The sequence below is a fragment of the Seriola aureovittata genome, chromosome 3 (genome assembly GCF_021018895.1).
Source record: "Seriola aureovittata isolate HTS-2021-v1 ecotype China chromosome 3, ASM2101889v1, whole genome shotgun sequence".
In the NCBI taxonomy this organism is placed as follows: Eukaryota; Metazoa; Chordata; class Actinopteri; order Carangiformes; family Carangidae; genus Seriola; species Seriola aureovittata.
This window is the reverse complement of record NC_079366.1, coordinates 8,514,412-8,533,812: the sequence shown is the minus strand read 5'-3', so window position 1 is coordinate 8,533,812 and position 19,401 is coordinate 8,514,412.

The following is a 19,401-nucleotide window of genomic DNA, read 5'->3' as shown; positions in this document are numbered from 1 at the left end:
GCCGTGCTTCTAAGACCTGTCTCTTTTTTCTGGAGTTTGCAGGCCTGTAAAAGATCCACAAGAAATGAAAGGAATAAATATGTAAAACACATTATTCTTGCTTTGCCGGATATTGTGTTGTGGTATTAGGATCCTCACTGGTATTCTCACCTCTCTCCCTCTGTCTCACCTCCTCGCCTGTCTGTGGAGAAATTCGAAACACACATCCTTTTTCCGAATGTGTAGATGGAGGCAAACATTTGACAAGAGCAACACAGAAAGAAGCTATTTGATAGTGTTATCTTTCTTCACATATGGGATCATAGCAAAAAAATATTTAACTGAGACTAACAAGGAAGGTGAGGTGAAAGAATCAGTGTGAAAAGAGAGTTTGGGAGAGAGAAAAAGACTGCGTTGTAAGTGTATCCACAGTTTTTCAGCTTGCTGTCATACAGGATGTCTGACGATAGGGCTGTGATACGCTAAATTGAACAAGAATTAAAGGGGGAGAGATAGAAATTGAGTGCAGAGAAAAGCGGGACAAGGATGTGAACAAGAGCGAACAAAGAAATGGAGAGGCAGGAAGGAAGAGTGAAGGCCGTATCGCCAGTAGGCATTGGCATTTAAGATTCATTATGGGCGTTCAGCAGGGAGAAACTCAGCCGTCACCCTGATATATGATAGCAGTGTTTCCCCCTAAATTCTGACGGCCCACTGTAATTTGGTATTTAGTAAGTGATGTTTATCTGCCCTCTTCCTCTTTCTCCCTCCCACTCTCTGTAATAGCTGCACACTGACATTCTGGTTTGCTTGAAGCAGCTACTGTAAATAAGCAAAGGTAGAGTCTCTGTGGATGTATTTGTGTTTGAGAGAGATAGTTTGCCATAGGCTCTCTGTTATTTGATCTGAGGCGACATCAGGTCCCACAGGCAGATGCATTAGATCCTGGCTTCCAGGGGTCCAAGATAACATCTACGACAGACTGGACAATCATGCGGACGGTTTTGGTGCTTGTTCAGACAGGTATGATGTGAACAATCTATGAAGCTGTAGCTATACCAGTGTGGGGAAGGTCTGAGTCAGGGAATGTCTCATAGGAGTACTTACGTGTCCATTTCAGACATGTGTGGGCTTTGAGAAACACCTGAAGTCAGGTTAAGGCAGTATTTCTTTTTTTTCTGCCATGCCTCAATATCGAATGGTTGGTCGGTCCACAACTTTGGTCCAGACTGGAATAGGTCAGCAACTACAGGATGGATTGCCCTGAAATATTGAACATTCATGGTACCCAGAGGATGAATCCTAATGACTGGTGATCCCCTGACTTTTCATGTAGCACACACTGGGTTAATGAATTACGACCGTGGCATTAACACTAGATTGGCTTGATATGCTACGGAGGAAATGTTGTTTACCTCAACATTTCCTCTGAAAAGAAATGTGGAGTATGTCATTGCCATTTTAATCATTATAATAAGACTGCAGACCCACAGACTATATTTCTTTCTGTCAGGCTTCCTGATAATCAAGATCTCAAGATATTCAATGTCCTCAATGCTTTCACACCACAAACTGAGCCTGTATTTGGCATGCCTGTGTTTTTTTTTTTGTTTTGTTTTTTGTGATAATGTGAGCATGAATAAATGTTAGAATTGCACAAATATGCATGGGGACCAAAGGTCTGCGACGTGGTCTCAGACTTTTGGAACCCACTGTGCATTCACTTGGCAAGCGTGGGTGTAACACAAAGTGTCTCTGTTTGTGTCTGCAGAGTCATATTAGCTATTCCAGCCTTCAGCATACAGCAGATTCCTCCAGCACTGTCCACTAGAGACAGCTTTTAGAGATCTTTATACCAGCAAAAAGGCAAAAAAGGCCTCAAGTGAGACCAGCCGTATCCTTTGCTTTGGGCTATGTGGCATAGATATGAAGGAAACTCCAGTCTTCCTCCATGCAGGCTGTTTTCATTCACCCCCGAGCTGAGCCGCATTGCCTACAGCCCAGCATGGCAAATCTCTGCTGGTTGCCTCGCGTTTTCTCATCATCATTCCTCACCTGGGGAGCTGGATCCAGCCGTGGTTGCATATGTGATGGGAGGCAAAGAGAGAGAGGGAGGACAAGAGAGAAAGAGAAATAGAGAGGGGTGGGAGATGAAACTTTCATGAGGCACAGGGTTGGTGTGGGCAACCACAATGAAAATGCAAAGATTGAACTTTTCTCCAGGACTGAGGGTGGGGTGATGAGTGTAAAGACAGCCTGGAGGTGTGTGGGTGGGGGTGGGGTGGGGGGTGGGGGGAGTGGGGGAGTCAGGCAGTGAAGATAGCCCCTGGATGTGAGCAGGGGAGAAGAAGAAAAGGTTTAGTGTTGGGATTCTAATCCCACTGTTATTCCATTCCTCCCACCCCCTTGTATTGTTTACCTCCTTTAATCTACTCCTGTCTTTATTCCCCATCATCTTAATTTTTCATTCATTTCATCCACTATCTCATTTGAACCTCCTACTCTATTATATTCCATCTCCACCAATGTTGCACCATCCTCCCGGATGTGGTGGGTGTAGGAACAAGAACTCTGACCACAGGCTGGAGGAAGCGTCGGGAGACCGGGCTGGGAGGTAGCAGATGTCTGGGTGGCACCTCAGAGGATGTCTCCAGAATGTCTTCCAGCCCTATTGTATCTACACACACACATACTTGCATACACACACACACACACACACACACAAATAAATGCACTGGCTCCACTGGTCTCCCTCTCCGCATCATCTTGTCTCCCTCTTCCAGGAAATGCGCGGTGCCGTGTTATGATCGATGGGTTGCGTTCAGAGACGGAGCAGCCCCCACTGTTTGTTTGTCTCTGTTACGCATGGCTGCGGAATGACAGCTGGGACCAGTGCATGTTTTTGAGTCTGTCTGGCAAGAAAAGTTGGGCTCCTTTGGTTTAACTCCTCTTTTTTCCAAAGAAGGAAAGAGATGAGAGTCTCTGGCTGTCACATGCCTCAGATATGAATACCCTTTGGTAAACCATATTCATTCTGGGCACTTGAGGAATTTTGAATATTACATTCTGCTGCTAGGATTTATGTCGTCCAGGCTTGATTATGTAGCAAGAGAAATCGGTGCAAGTGTGCTTTGCAAGTGTGTGTTTAGGATGTTTGCTATGATCAGATGACACCTATTTGAGGAGGGAAAAGAGATTAACATGTGTGTAAAGATATGAATGCTTTCAATTATCGCTCCTCTCTGTGTTTTTTCCTGTGTATATATACATGCTAAATTGTGCTCTCTCTCTCTCTCTGTGTGTGTGTGTGTGTGTGTGTGTGTGTGTGTGTGTGTGTGTGTGCGCACTGCCGAGGCTTAAAAAGTGAGTAATCAGCAAAACACACACACACACACACACACACACACACAGACACACACACACACAGACACGTACGGAGATGTGTTTTCGATCTAACTCAGGAAATGAGAAGGCTCTTATCAGAGTTCATCTGATAATAAATTCTGCTACTGCAGCCCAAAAATGAAATCCAAGCATTTCCTCATCATGACTAACGATGAGTCACTGATTCACTAATCACCATTATCTTGGCATGGTGCATTGGAAATTAACCAAAACTACTCTGATAAACCCCACTCTACAAGCACTGTAGTACAACTAATCTTATAACAGCATTTCCTGTGTAATCAGGTTCCAGAGGCAGCCAGAGTGATCAAAAAGAATCTTATTCCTGCCTCACTGGTGACACAAAAGTTTATTTGGCTATCGATACATGTCGATAGTCATAGTCAAAGCTGACAAACAACAAGAGAATAGGAAGGGATGATTCGCTCTAAATTTTCAAGTTGCTATTTGAGGATAAAACACATTTTTTATGCTAAGGTCATGTTTCGTCAAACACAGCAACATCCTTTGAAGATTAGGACAACAATTATTCCAATTCACAGGTTTTGTTTTACCCTTTTACTTTGATTTCAATTCAGTCCTCCAAAGTGAATTTCAGTATGCAAATCTCCAGATGAAAGGAGCTAAACGGAGCTAACACATTCTGTCTTCAAGCTATTGTTGGCGTTGGCCACTAGGGGGCGTAAGAGCCACAAATCAGATGGACAAACCGCCCCAACACATATGCAGCACATGGTTGTTATGGTTACATTGGCATCACATTTTCTGGTTATTACAATTTTTACACGAAAATAATACCTAGATTTTTAATGATCAGTTCTGTTAAAACTAATTTTCACCTGCAGAAGTTGTTGTGTTTCCTGCTGCACTAATCGCCGAAATTTACATTAAGGCAGCTCAGATTTACTGCTGGGAATAGAAACTGAACAGGAGAATGGAAAGTAATGCAAATGAGCTTCCAATTACTCAAAAGAATCCCGCTGTAATCCTATTTTCACATTAATTCTCTCGTATTATTTTTTTAAATCAGTTTTCTACCAATTTCTTTACGATGAAAACATCCCTGAGAATATTAAAACCTTACACAGCAATAGACCACCCACACAGGTGTTTCCACTTTGGGCTAATTAGACCTCCTCGCAGGACTGTGTCAATGTGTACAAACTGAACAATGTCCGTTTAGTTTGAACCTTTTGAAAGTATATCAAGACTGATTGAGGAGTGAATTTTAGAAGTGGAACGATGAAGAGACATGTATACGCCTACAATTTTATTTTAGACCTTTTTTAATTTATATTATAGTTTAATGCTAACTACGATTCATACTAATCAGATAGCAGTTTAAGAGTCTGGAGAAGCATAAGGGAAGCAGTTGTAATTCCTGGTAAGTTAAGAAATCAGCACTTGCTGATCGTTCAAATACTGGTTGTTTGTGGTGAATCAACTGAATTTGTAATACCATTTTTAATGCCCAAAATGAACTGATAACATAAAACCGATAAATAGCAGTGCTACACCCAAACTGGTGTTTCCATTTTTGGCTAATCAGACTTTTTTTTTTTTATCAGGACTGTTGGTCTGTGTGAGTTTGTGGGAGAATGCACACTGAGTATCTGCAGGAAAATAAGAAAGAGTTGTCCAAATCAGACACACAGCTGGTGCATTCATTGCTTGCTAGTCACCACAAATGTATATGCAGCATTGTGCAAAAGTTTTAGGCACTTTAGATGTTGAGATTCTTATCAATCAAACTGGTTTCCATCAGTTGTCGCTACTTAAGTTTTCAGCTCGAAAAGTAAAGTATGTTTAGGCTCCTTGTCATGCTGCAGAATTAATTTGGGATCGATCAGACGCCTCTCTGATGCTATCGAGTGATAAGATATCTAAACAACTCAAATGCCTCTTGCACCATGCTATACATGCTAACTCAACTCACACCTAAAAATAGGGCTAAGCAGAATCAGGGCCAGTGTGAAATATGTATTATCGTTTGAATTACAACTGTTTATCATCAACCAGGACCGAATCTTATGCTCTGAAGGTGCAGTAGGATCCCGATGCAGCACCTCAGTCAGCTTGTGTTTATAGCCCACTGAATTATTTAAAGGATTTTGCATGAAGGGTTTTGCACCTTGCAATTGTTCAACAACTGCAACAGTTAAAAAAGACAGTAAGAAGTGTATCAGGCCAATGCATAACAAGCGAACGTACAGCCGCCTCACACAGTCTCACAACCACCCGTACCCATGGAGACATGAAAGGATTTCTCATCACAGCAGGGAAAGTTTTGAAGCTGGTTAACATTATATGGCTTAACACAGCTGTTGTATCATCATATCATCATCCTCATGAAACATACACACACAAGTGCTGGCAAGCAGGCTTTCAAACTGCTTTCATGGATCCCTCTACATCTCCATGCAAGATACTGATGTAAGATATGAATTATAAACAACATATGTATATTACAATATATCCACATGCAGTGCACACAAATGTACCTCATTAGATATATCTACATTGATGTACTGCATACTTAAGCATGAAAAATACATGTCATGCATTAATGTAAGCTTGTGTGAATGAGTTCGTATTTCCTGCACATGAGCACAGATGAACACACACGTACAAATACAATTATTTACAGAGGTATGAATAGAAATTGCTGTTGGTCATTATCGCTGCACCACCTGGTGCTCAAGCTTGATGATAAACAACATTCACATTCATTTAACATACCAGTACACTAATGGGAATGCAAACACTGTGTAAAATTGCACCCAAAAAACATATGTACTTTAACACCAGTATGCCTAAATGCAAAAATTCACATGTGCACATAGAGTGTGAATAAAAATACCCGCCTCTTACTCCTTTTGTCTTCTTACCTGTATATGCAAATAAATCCCTCCTCCCTTGAGACCCTCACACATAAATACTTACACAGGTAGCGGAGCTGCCTGGGGTTTTCTGTGCACCTTTCCTCTTAACCTTGATGTTCTCTCCAATTCCCACACATCTGTTTAACACGTGTAGCCCTGAGCATTCACTTCCGCCTGACGAGAAAAAGGAGAGATGAGAGGAGAGGGAGAGAAGGATTGGGGGATCAGGTGTCTTCAGAGACTCTGATTGGCATTCAGAAACACAGCTTCCACTCCTCGTGCCCGGCATCCCTTAGAGCCCCACCAGGCCATCGCAAGATGTTGAGAAACAGACCGTGAGGCCTCAGATGTACCTTACAGATGTCCTCGGTTTCTCTCTGAAACTGAGAGTCCCTGCTGAGTCATATTCACTAAATTACGTTTGGTGCTGTCAGTTTGGCAGCAGTTGGGAGGTTAAATAGGGAAGTTAATTTTTTATAGCTGTTACTTACACTTCCAGATATCACCACCTTATCATCCTAAATGCATCCTAGGCCTTTAGTATTTGCTTACTCTAGTTGTTGTTTTCGTGTACACACTCACTGCTCCCCTCTCTCTCACTCCTGCAGCCTGCCTTCACATCTCCAAGAATTGCCAAATCTCCCTGATAAGTAGCTTCTCTCTACTATGGAGGAGTAGGTGGGGAAAGCAGAGGTGACGTAACAACTTTAGCTTCAGTGTCTCGTCTGCTAGTTATCATTTGGAAAGGGAAACATTCACCACACAGCAACGTGTCTTCGTCTGAATAACCAAATGAATGCTGCATTTCTTTTTTCCTTTTTACATTTTTAATGATGTCAATGATTTTCTTTGACTTCAGTGTACATTACACATACTGAAACTTTTGTATTTTGCTGTTAAACAGCGCTTAGAGAGGTATTTATTTAATCCCTGGAAGACATTAGAGAACATAAGAAGCAAACAAGGGCAAACATTTTATGGAAATATCTTTGGTTACAGTAAGAACAAACCCTGAGTATTTCTGCCAGTGTGTGTGTGTGTGTGTGTGTGTGTGTGTGTGTGTGTGTGTGTATGTGGAGGGGGTGTTATTGCTGAGGGCAGAAAATCAAAGAGAAGAGAAAACAATACAGGCTATTCTCTTCATTCTCTCCCTTGGTGGTTCTGAGAGACGGCCTTCTGCAGAGATGTGCCGCCTTCTCTTAATATTATCTCCCTTATTTGTTTTTTTTTCCCCCCAATCTTCTCAATATTTTTCTCTACATTTTTCTCTATGTTGCCTGTACCATGTTTCCACGGTTTTGCTCCTCTGTCACTGTCTCTTTCTCGCGCCCTCAGTCTCGGACCCCTCTGGAGAAAACGACTGAAGCTGTCTCCACTTACTCAGGGGTTTGCAGCATGTAAGAGAATGCTGCTTGTGCCTGTAACTTAAAACGGTGCCTGAAGTGAAAGAAATTAATAGTGGCATGCCCCCAACACACACAAACAGACTGAATTCTCTCTCTCTCACACACACACACACACACACACACACATCGTCTTCATTTGGAGCATCCACATTCAAGTCATGCCCACCTTGTAACAACACATCCAGGGATAGATGTTCCTACTCTCAAACCACTTCAGCCCAGCTCCCAGCTCGGATAAACTGTGCTTGTCATCTTGTAAAATACCCTCAATTCCTCTCTGTTTCCTGTCTGACTTTGACTGAGTCCTCACTCCATCATTCTCCCTCTCCATCCGCGTGATGTGACTTTTAAAAGAAGAGGAGCAGGAGGTTGGGGTGGGGTGGGGTGGGGTGGGGTGGGGGGTCTGTCCTCATGGACAAACTGGTTCCTGTCCAACCATTTGTGGCTTCCATTAGCCCGGCCTATGAAGCCTCACTGGTTTCACACTACATTTGCCTTCATTCACTTTAACACTCCATTGGGTCTCAAAAAGGAAGGGGTGGGGTATAATTGCATTTTGAGTGATGTTTGTGTCATTACCTTGCTTCAAAGTCAGCGACAACAACAACAACAACAGTTTAGCAACACACACTCAGCCTTCCTTAAAAGTCGCAGCTGGCAATTTGGAGCGGAGAATAAAGACTGAGGGTTTCAGGAGTTACTTTCAACAGCGCACATCCTCAAGTGAAATGATGTTGAATTCAATTGAATTCGCCTCAGTTTTGTAGTGAAGATATATAATAAATTCAAGATATATGAAAGCTTCTTTGGACATATTTATAGGAAGATTCAAGCCTATGTTTGCAATTTTAGTTGACTGACATTTGAGAGGCAGTGTTTGCAGGAAATGTGGTGTCAATTCCCATGCCAGCTAATGTCTGGGAAGCATCACAGCCATGTAATGGGCACTGTTTGGTTTCCCCCTTATTCAATGAGGCCGTATAGGCCTACATGTTGGTTATGTGCTATTTATAATGTTTGCTCCTTTATTGGGCATTTTTTAATGACCTCCCCAGTGGGTTTAGATGGAATTGGTCATTTTAGTATTTCTAGTTCCCACCCACTCAGTTATTGTACCAATCAAATTACAGTATATGTTATATATATATATATATAAATTACAGTATATGTTATATATATATATATATATATATATATATATATATATATATATCTTCAAATAGTGAAATGTCTTGAAAAAAATCTTGAGTAATTATATATATATATATATATATATATATATATATCTTCAAATATATCTACAAATAATTACTCAAGATTTTTTTCAAGACATTTCACTATTTGAAGATGACATCTAAGTGGTTTAGTCAGAGAAAAACTTATTTTGTCTGTTTCTCTATTTGGGATTTGTAGAGTGTGAAGTGTTTGCAGTGCTGTTAAGTGAGTCTTCAGAAGAGGACAGAAGTTTTCACTCAGTTGTGAATTGTTTCTTGTGCACATGATGTTTTGATTTTACTTGGATATTGCATGTGACAGCAGAATGGTTTTAATCTGTTTTATTTGCTGTAGTTGTTTTCCCCCTTTTAATTGTTGTGATCCTGCTTGTTGTTACAGTGGTAATATAAAAATCTGGGTTCATTCTACTACTGCTCCTGTTATAGATGTTTCTGATGTTAAAATGTGATTTCCTTTTGGCACGATGTGATGCACAACATTTTAATGGCTATGTCTGAGCTAGACTTCATTTCTACACCAAGCAGACTCCAACAGTTGCATAAACACAGCTGTTGTTTGTTTACGCTTACAAAGGCTTGCAAGTGCCAATTGTTCCTCAGTTTCAGATAATAAAATTATGTGCTCAATTTCTACTCCAAAATGCTGCAGAGCACTGACCAGAAATAGACTGCTGTTTGTCAGATTAATGAGGGAGTCATTTGCCAAGGCGAGAGATGCTCAGCTGGACTGACTCATCAAATAACTATATTCCAACCCGAACCACGGCTTTGGTTCAAACTGTCAAAAAGTCACGAGTCATCTTCTCCATTGCCAAATTGCAGGAACGGGCATTGTGCAGCAGCAGGGCGACCTGCTACTCATTTTTGTTAAAGTCCGCATCCATGTGCTCATGCTGTGTTGGCATACATGTGCATCAGTCTGCCACATGCATATGCAAACGCATGTGTGTAAGCTTTTCCTTTTGAGCGAGGTTTTGCTGTGCTTTAAATGCTAATCTGTTCAGACAACAGGACCAGCCGTGTCCAGAGGCTATGGGCTAAGGACAGAAGGACCTTGACAGCGATGAATCTGTGTGAGTGTAAGGATGCCTCCACCCACTGACTGGTCGACCTCTCTCACCGCGTGACTGTCAAGACAATTATGATTGCACCTGTAGTGTAGAATTAGATAAATAAGGCTCGGGGGGAGACAACCGGCAGATACGTAGACAACCATCTAATGTGCAGACTAAGAAACATGGTGGGCATTTTAGCAGCAGCGGGAGGTGAGTCAAATTTTTACATTAAAAGCCTGAGATAAAATGAAAGACAGGCGAGCTTAATTGAGTGACAGGACTGAGAACAAGATAGCAGTATGACAGTAGCACAGAGATAGTAGAGGTGGAGATATAAAGGAGAGAGAGAGAGAGAGCAAGCCAGAGAGATACGGGCAGGCAGCCAGTGGTGGCTCTGGAGGGAGTCTGGGATTGCTGGCAGTTGAACAGCACGTCAAGCAGCTGGTCAGTCTGCGCTATTTGCTATATTGGCCTTAAAGTGCTGCTGAGATGAAAGCCTCCCACAACCCCAAACCCTCATACACACACAGACGGACATATATATATACACACACACACACACACACACACACACACACACACACACACACACACATACACCTCCATATGCCATCCTCTGAGCACATGCTCCCGCACTCCTGTGGCTAAATGGCAACTCCAGTTATCGCATAATAGATCTTTGCCCTATTGCTGGAACCAAGCCACCTGGATATCAGATGAACTAAACTTATCCTTCTTCCTCAGCTGTGTAACATGGAGAAGGAAACGAGTGTCACAGGTTTGAGTCTGCTCATTCATCTGTTCTTTGCCTGCCTGTTTTGAACCTGATATGTTTTAGACCTTGCTTGTGTTTTTTGGATTTTGCCTCAGCTCGACCTTTTGTACTTTGTTGATTTGTCTTTCCTTGTTTTTCTTTTCTTTTCTCGCCAGATGTAGAAGTAAAGACTCTCTACTTCTACATCTGGCTCCTGAGACATGCTCTTTGGTCCCTGGTCTGAGAACCATCACAAAGAGTCAACAAGGGAGAAAAAAAAAAAAATACTGCAAAAAAATTGTGGGGTCAGTCCAATATTAGCAGTCCACATGGTGCAGAAATCACATGCATCAACTATAATAGCTCTCATTCATCACAAGGCTCACGGAGGAAGACCAAGCTTATGCATGCAGCGTTCCCTGCCAAAGACTTATTGCTCGTTGTCAGTGTGAGGGGCACTTCATAGATTAGATTCATCACTGACCTCATCAAGTGCACAAAGAAAACAAATTGGCTGAAAATGTACAATGTTTGTCATTAGTTGACATGTGGCCTATTTTCCACCCCCTCTTGTCACTCCCTAATTTGAAGCATCGACGCCTCAGGCCGCCGCACAATGCAAAGAAATGTAACAGTGCTGCTCCGCCAAGAGCGCACACTGACTCCTATCTAGACAAACAAATCAATAAGCAGTCCACTCTGTTGCATTATCGGGCGGAAAAGTTAACCACCAGCACCAACAGCGGGAGCACAGCAGCTGCTGAGAGTCGTGAAGAACAAAACAATATGAATTCCCAATTCATTTGAGAGCAAACACTTGCACTGGCATCTTATTGATTGAGGACAAGTTGGGTGGAAACTATTAGTCTTTTAATGCTGAATTCAGCAAGGCTCTCTCTGCAGTGCCACCACTGCCTCTGCCAGAAATATCAGACGTGACATTAAAGTTTGACCTTAGTTTCATCTGAGGTTTGCTCCAAACTTCAAATGAAACTTTGAAGATTGATGTGATATTTCTCTCCTGTGTTCAAAAGCATGTTGTTTCCAAGGTTGTGCTTACTGTAACTATCAAGAGGTGAGGCTTGTCTTTCAGGCCATCTGTTGTATATTTTGTTTATAGAAATGCAACATTCATCCTGGAACCACTCCATGATAACAGACTTTAATGGATTGATTCCCTAGGTACAAGAAGTACTTACTGTTGAAAGCAGAAAACCCTGCCTATAATATTCAAATTAGAAAAGTTCACAGTTTGAATAAAGCTCCGTATCTGTGATCTAAGTGTGTTAAAGGCTGCCGTTCGCGTTGTCGCAGCCTCTGTAGCAGAGGTCATTGCTAATCAGCCAAACCAGCAGGGGAACATAATCACTCTCACCTACGCAGCTGAAAGTTGGGCCGCTCTGAGGGCTTTTGTAGCTGGCGCATATATTTCCCAAGCTCTCTCTCCCTCATTACCTGCCTCCTTTCCCTCTGCTCCTTTTTTTTCTTTTTTCTTTTTTATAAACACAGACTCCTGCTTCTCTTAAATCATTGCTGGTGTTACTATTTTTACCAATCTAACAAGGTTGCTTGGTCACAGAGGACTGTGGGGAGCGGCAAGGGAAAGAAATGTTCACTGCGATCGAAGATGCAGACACACTACTTCTGTTACGCCTGCCCTCAGAGCAAAGGGCCCTGGGCTGAAAGTGGAGCCCCCCCGAGATGGAGGGAGATGGGAGAAAAAGAAGACAGAGCGGTTGCAAGAGCTGCTGCAGTCCAGGCGATGGTTAGACACTCTTAACCTTGAAGACAGATGAAAAGAATCACCCTGGAGCTGAGTGAATGTGAGGAAGAAAATCAGGGTTTAAATCAGGCTTGTGTGGTGTCATTCAGAGAGGAAAAGTTGAACCTTTGAAAAGTCAAAAAGGAAAACAGGACTTTGATGTATTGTCTGAATAAAGTGGAACTACAGAGTGACTGTTTCAACTGGTCCTACCCTTTCACTGTGTTAACTTTATCCGGAAGCACAAGTGGATCTAATGATTGTTTTGGATTTGTGTTATCCTTCTATGAATTTGTAATAACCTTTTTTCCTTGGGACAAAGCCATCTGTTTTCCCCTTGTTTCCAGTCTTTATGGACCCACCTTAACCATCTACTGGCCCCAGTTTCATATCTAACAGACAGAAGTGGGAATGGCAACTTTATGTAAGAAAGCAAATACATAGTAGTTTGATTAAAACTAAAAATATATGTAATAATATGCATGGTATAAAAGCTATAAATAAAAAATAATAATGCTGTTAAAAATAGAGGTTGTTTTTGTAGTTTGTGTTTTTGTTGCATTATGTGCATTATGTTTTTTTGTTTTCTGGTCCATTGAAAACATGTTGCATCTAGAGTATTTCCCCCAAAGAACAAGTTTGTCAGTTTGTGCAAAACACTAATTTGCTTTCTTGCCAATAGTTAGATGAGAAGACTGACACCACTGTCATCTCTTTACAATAAATATGAAGCAGCTGGTTAGCTTAGCTTAGCATCAAGACTGGAGACAGGGGGAAACAGCTAGCGTGGCCTTAGCAATATATTTTTTGTGTACAAGCCATTACAGAAAAAATACCAAATCTTATTTGTGCTCCAAGTATCCACAAAGTATCCTCATCATGTGTGGTGAAGATTTCCTTTCTATAGAAATGCTGTGCACAGGGCTCTGAAGGGTTCAGGACATATGAAATCCAATATTTCCTATTTACGTAGAGGTCACATACAGTCCATTTGATATAATCCACTGACTTCTATGTCATATGAATAACTCATGCTCAGGAGAGGAGCAGACATCAATGAACAAAAAGTAATTTTCTGTCTGTCAGACATAGAGACCCATTCAAACCCATTTAACTGTGCTTTACATTATGTCTAGTCAGCAAAAAAACAGGAGGGGCTGGATCTGGCGAGGATAAATTATTCAGTGCTTTAATGAAGGTGCACAGGGGTAAATTTGTTCAGTTGTAAATGGTCCCTGGAAAAGGAAGTTCCCTGAGTGGTTAGGGACAAACAGGAAAGCTGTAAGGTCATAGAATATCAATATTAATAGATGTAAAGCTGAATTGAGCTGTACTAGTCCCCAAAGGTCAATGCTAGTGACAGTTTACATGATATGACATCCATACATTGGATTTAAAGGTGCCCTCTTTCTATGGTGCTATAGACAACCGGGGACTGTGGCTAATTACACTGAGCTCACAGACAAAAGCTGCTAGATGTTCAAATGTTATTTAGATCAATTGCATACTCTGGATTTTCATAGGTCTTCCTAGGATGGCAATGTTCACCACTTTTGTCCAGACTGAAATATCTCAACAACTATGACATTTTGTAGAGACACTCAGGGTTCCCAGAGTGCTACTGAGTTCTGTGATCTCTGACGTTTCCTCTCGTGCCACCATGCCGTTGACATTTTTACTTTTTAGTGAAATATCTTGACCCCTATTGGATGTCATTGTCACTAATATTCAAGGTCCACAAATAAGATGGTGAACATGATAAACATTATACCTGTTAAATATAAGCTGATGTTAACATTTAGTTTGAAGTACCACTGTACATAAGTGCAGGCTAGAGTCACTAGTAAGTCTTTAGACATGTAGTCTTGTTTCTCCTCACCCCTCTCATACAGACCAGTAAAACAGCAATATAATAGAAAACAACCTTTGATGGTAGACATATTGGGAGACCACCAAGTGATTTCATGTCCAACTTGCTGCTGTCAGCACTAAAAACACTATGAGCAGATCTGTTATGTGCTAGCTGTTACACTAAGGTGGGGAATGGGAAGAAATAAGAAGAAAGAACAAATCAATTATCAGATTAACAGTGAATCACTTCAATTACTCAATATCAGTCGGTAATACAAGGCTGTTCAGATCATTAAGATTTGCTCCATATATCCACTATTTTAAAAATGACACTCTCTTTTGACTGCTGTTATTAAACACAGCATTTTTACTAAACTCATCAATACTGAATAAGTATTGTGTGCATTATTATTTTAGAATGAAATTGATCATTTCCCATATAGATTAAACATTTCCAAAGCATAATGCCAGTGTAATTTTACTTGCTTCCTATTGCCCTTAAGGCATGACAGGTCTAAACCCACGGATGTATTTGCAGTTGAGCCTCATTACAATTTTTGAAATGAGCACAGATTACATATGATTATGTTCCTCCACCGCTAATTAAATCATGTGAATAGGACATGAACTAGAAACACCCTTTTCTCTTGAAGGCCATGGTGCTAATTCTTCTCTATTTCTTTTCTCAAAAGCCACTTCAGTCTGTTTTACCTCCAAATGTCATGGGTATGATGCTGCTGTGAGCCATCTGTCATTTTAAGTTACACACATAGAACGTTGATGTTTTATAAAGCCAATTCAAACTTAGTGGAAATCAATTCAAAAGTAGCTTCTCTTAAACCACATGTAATGACATACACACCTGATTCATCATTTTTGAAGGTGGATATTTTTTTTTCTTAACATAGGCATCTACGACAGCAAGGAGGAAAGATGAACCTGCAGGGAGCTGCAGCAGACAGCGGTATCTTTTGAATATGGCAAATACACCGGTGGATTGACAGCATCAATAGGAAATCACTCACATTAGACTGCGCTGTTCTTTAACTATGTGTAGCATGCCAAATATAACCCTCGTTATGCAAGTAAGCCAACAAGAAATTTCACTCAACTTAGAAAGAAAAAAAATGTTTGTCTGTTGGCAAGCATACACAGCATCTGCTGCTTTTGTTGCTTAGCAACAAAAGCATGTCACTGTAGCAATGATGTCCTAAACATCTATTCACTTGACAATGGTCGTTGAAGGGACGTTGGTATCCAGATTGTTTGTTATGGCACATACATTACTTCTACAAAGGTGCCTAAAACTCAAACAGCACATGAAATCACCACTCTGATGTGCAAATATGTCACCTCATCTTTTGATGGTTTTCCACTTACAGAACATATGGTGTTAATGCACTGTCTTGTGGAAATTTTGCGACTTCATTTTTCCTTATCCATTTGCCCTTTTGAAGCTGTGGCTTCACATTGTACTGGATGGTCTGTTTTCCCTGGTGGTGATTTCCGCTTTGTACCTGATAAGAAGTACTGCGTTCCTCCAGGATAAGCTGTCTGATGTGAGCAAAGCTTAGTATCCTGGAATACATCCATTTCCTCGGGACACATGCTCACATTCATTCACATGTGCACATGTGCCGGTGGAAAGTGACATACAGCCTCTTGCCTTATGGGATACGGTAACTGACTTCAGATCACGAGGCTCAGCGACCAAATGAGCCAATCACAACAGCAAGCTGTCACCAGTGGGCACTGTAAATGGCACTGTCACATCAAAGATGTGTCACCTATGGGGGAATATTTTGTTTCAACACCCTGACCTTTCAGTAACTTTGCAGTGACCTTTATGAGCTTCCACTATGGTGGCAGGTGCTCCAGGACACAGAGCAGTGATAAGTACTAATCTTAGCTTGTCTTTGTATCTGCAAGTCCCCTTACTGACTATTTGCTAGGCCCCACCCCCCTTACTGTTGCTACACATTTCAAGATTTCCATTCCAGTCTGGCACTTGTGTAGTTTACAGTGATAATAGTGGCAGATTTAGCACTTGAAATTCTGAAGTTAACAAAAGACAGCTTCTTACTTCTAGTTGATGACTGTAGATTTTGTCGGCTGACATGACAACTGCTAGTGTGTGCTAATGCTAATGCTACTGCTAAAACTCCATGAGCTGGTTGAAAACTCTGACTCAAAAACTAAAACCCAGTCAAAAGATCTTAAATATACATATGATGGATACTGTACATGATATACTAATAAGGCTGTGTCCTCACCCACTGATTATCCATAGAAGGGAAGAAGCAAAACTGCATGCAGCATTGTTCGAGTATATAGTGCAGCTCTAGTTAGGCTATTATTATTCTAGTTAGGCACTATCCGGTGAAGTCTAAACTTCCCAAAACCAAATAAAAAAATACTCATATAGCAATGCTGTAATACTCTAGGTAGCAAGGTAGTCATCCAAGCATGCTAATATTGGATGAACAAAGTTTAAACAGAGTTTAATCCATCCTTATACTTTTGCTTGTGTGGTTTTGGCTTTGAAAGGCTTTCCAAAAAGACGCCACCGTCTAAACTTTTTAGATACCGAGTATGGCTCCCATTAGTGTTCAGTGCAAACTGTTTTGACATTTAGAGAAATCTAGGCCTACAGTTGTTAAACTGTGATTGGACATTCACTGTTATGGCCAGTTGAAACAGAACCAACAGGCCCTCAACTCCTCACGGCTGTGACTTGTTCAATCTTTCACACATAGCACAGAGTAGTTGCGGCCGTCTTATAAAACAGCTTAAAAATTGCATGAACTTTTTTGCAGCTCTTTCCAGCTACATAAAAAAAAGTCAGCAGATCTTTATCCGTCCTGTGTGTACAGTAGCATTAGCCATGTACGAACCACATCTGCTCCTTTAGTCTCGTTGTATCACAGTGGGAGAAAAAAGGCTCCCTTCGGTCCCCTGGGGCATCGCTGTCAAGGACACCTGTCTGCTGCTGTGTCTCTCTGTGTTCTACTGCACTCCAGTCAGCACGCTGTCGGATTACATAAAACACTGAATGCATGAGAGTGTCCTACAGCAGGATGCCTAAGGCTTCACCAGTCATGTTGTGCAGCGCCCACCCGAGTTTTTCTGCCTCCTGTCCCAGACTCACTCCACCAGCTGGCTGCTCATCTGTCCCTCTCTTCCTCTCTGTCTCTTTGTTACTTGCACCTCAGAAGACGTGGAGGAGAGTGCTTGTGAGGAAGGGTTGCAGTGCTTGCTTGAATCTTTCAGCGAGTTACTCTGGTCATTCGATGTGTGTGTGTCTGTCTCTCTGAGTGACAAAGAGGTCGGCTCTAATTAAAATCAGCATTTGTTGCCTCAGGGAATGGTAACCATCGTCGTGGCGACAGCCGGCCCACTCTGTCCCCAAAGCAACAGAGTTCCAGCTAATGAGAGGGGAAGACATGGCTCTGCTGCCAGAGGAGCATGAGCTCTTCTCTGTCTCATGTTATTTTTCCTTCTCTCTGTCTTTCATGTCTTTACATTGTGCTCGTAAATGGTTTTGTTTTTCTGCTCTCTGTCTTCCTCTGACTCTACCCTAATCTATCTATACCAATTTAGTGGACATATAGGCGTGCTCGTTGTGCTTTGATTATGTTTTTTACTTTCACTTACATTTTCTAACTTCGGCCCTACTTTCCAATTACGTCTATTTTTGTCTTTTAACCATTCTTCATCTCGCTCCTTTTTCATTTTGCTCTCATTTGTGGCACTGTCTGCAACTCCTCCTTCTCCCCCCTCCCTCCTCCTCTCTTCCTCTTTCTCATCTCTGTCATAATTAACAGCTTTACATTTCTTTAGTTTGCAGCCCCTCTCTCCTCTGTTGCCGCTCATTCTCCTTGATGGAGTAAGATTTAACATTTATAAGATGCTCAAATATTTTTGGAGTGCATGTGAGCATATAAAGACATTTTGAAATTCAACGCAATATTTATCTGTCTGTGGTCTGCAGCCTTATCTCTGTGGCATTGGCTCAGTTTGCCTGCAGAAATACCGCCAAGTTAATAATTTGTGCTGCAATTCAAATGCTAAAATTGAGAAAGCTGTATGATGAGAATATAGATTAAACACTTAATCGTGAACGACAGAATACTTGAGTGACTCTTCTTTGTCACAAGTGCGGCAATCCAACAGCATTATACTCCTGCCCACCTAGCTGGATGATGCCCTGCAAAATAGGTGTCATGTACAAACTGTTTCTCCTCATTTTGCTAAAGTTTGGACAGACATGTTAAATTGCTTCTTGTTCCAGCTGTGCGCTACAGCAGAAGTGCACAGGGATAACAAACAGTTAGGCTGAATATGAGCAGCTATTGTAAAAAGCCTACATGCAATTCTGAAAATGGCAGGAATGTCTAATTGTCTCGTCGATTTAACAACCACAGGGTCAGCGGCTCGCATCCCAGAGAAACATCTCCCTGTGGCTCCTTTCGAGTTGTTGTTTTGGGCTTTGCATATTATGTTTAGTCTGCGTGTCAGTCAAGGCATTCCTGAAGATGAAAACCACACTGTGGTGCACAAAATGATAACTTCTTTTTCTGTGTTTCAGCAGCCACCACCGTACATAATTCACTTCCCAATCCAAGGCTTGATATATGCAAAACTTTAGTCTGGTGTCAAAATTTGCATCTAGCAATTTTCTTGTTTTCCTCCCCCAATTATGTTACGTTGCCTTTCATTCAACATCTAACCAGCTATCAATTTGTTAGAAAGCAATAGCTACTGTCTGTGTCAGGTCTACAATCTTATTCACTTCAGGGGTTTGTTGCACTGAAACTGAGACAGAAATACAAAAACGACTTTGACTATAAATAGCTTTCATGAGAGTGTCAATGTGTTAAAGTGTTGAGTGTATTCTCTTTCTTTAGTATTTAGTAATATCTTAAGCCCCAAAGCTTTCTTAGCCTTGGTTTGCAATTAGCAGGGGGCTGAGTAAGCCATGGTCTACCTTTAAACGTAAAATAAGAAACACAGAGTTCGTAAATTCACACCTTTTATTATGCAGTGACTTCAAACCTCTTACAACTTGGCTC